The sequence below is a fragment of the Myotis davidii genome, unplaced genomic scaffold (genome assembly GCF_000327345.1).
Source record: "Myotis davidii unplaced genomic scaffold, ASM32734v1 scaffold2091, whole genome shotgun sequence".
Classification (NCBI taxonomy): Eukaryota; Metazoa; Chordata; class Mammalia; order Chiroptera; family Vespertilionidae; genus Myotis; species Myotis davidii.
Window position 1 is genome coordinate 223481 of NW_006282603.1, and position 1235 is coordinate 224715.

Sequence of the window (1235 nt, forward strand, 5' to 3'; positions counted from 1 at the left end):
TCAGCCCAGCTCCTGAGCTAAGAACACCCGCATAGAGCGTCCAGGTGGCTGGACCCCTGAGGAGTGTAAGGGTTTTGTTTTGTTTTGTTTTTTAATATATTTTTTTTTATTGATTTCACAGAGGAAAGGAGGGGGGAGAGAGAGAGAGAGAAGAACATCCATGATGAGAGAGAATCACGGATCGGCTGCCTCCTGCACGCCCCACACTGGGGATCGAGCCCGCAACCCGGGGCCTGTGCCCTGACCGGGAATCGAACCCTGACCTCCTGGTTCCTAGGTCGATGTTCAACCCCTGAGCCCCGCGAGCCGGACTTTTTTGTGTTTTGTTGTTGTTCTTCTTAATCCTCACCCCAGGATATTTTTCCATTAATTTTTAGAGAATGTGGAACGGAGGGGGAGAGACACACAGAGAGAGAAATATCGGTGAGAGAGACACATCGATGGGCTGCCTCCCACATAAACAAAAAACAAACAAACAAGCGTGAATGATGTAAAGGAATTGGTTCGAGAATTCCACCCACCGTCACGGGTTTTATTCCAACAGTTCACACAATTCCTGTCGACATGCCCTCTAGCCACCAGAGACGTTGCAGCCGACCGAGGATGGCTTTGTGCCGTCGCCAGCAGTGCCGCCTTTTCTGGCCAGAGATCCGCCTTGGTTAGGGCAGCAACTCCGTGCCTTTGCCTGGGAGAGAGGCTGAGAGGCTGGACCCCAGGGCGTGCCGAGGGGTGTGTGGAGGCGGCAGGCACTGCTGAGGTTGAAGCGGGCGGGCCTTGGGGCTGCGTGGCCCGCGGACACTCTGTTTGGCTTACTGGCCGGCCTGTGTTGCCTTTTATGTCATTGCAATGTCTTAGGGACCGGTACCTGTTTCGGCCCAGCTCCTGAGCTAAGAACACCCGCATAGAGCGTCCAGGTGGCTGGACCCCTGAGGAGTGTAAGGGTTTTGTTTTGTTTTGTTTTTTAATATATTTTTTTTTACCGGGCCCAGAGGAGTGAGTGGCTCATTTCAGTTGCATTACAGTTTGAGTCCATATGCAAACCAGAGGGCTGTGTCTATAAATAAGATATTATAGTTAAATCAATATTGATTATTAGGAGTTAGTGTTATATTTAAAGCCATAAAACTGAATAAATATTATGGTAAAAGTGTCCTAAATCTCATGGGCAAAAGCACCGAGCAAGGCAGAGACACGGGCCTTGGACGGATGGAAACTTGACCCCATTTCCCAACCCA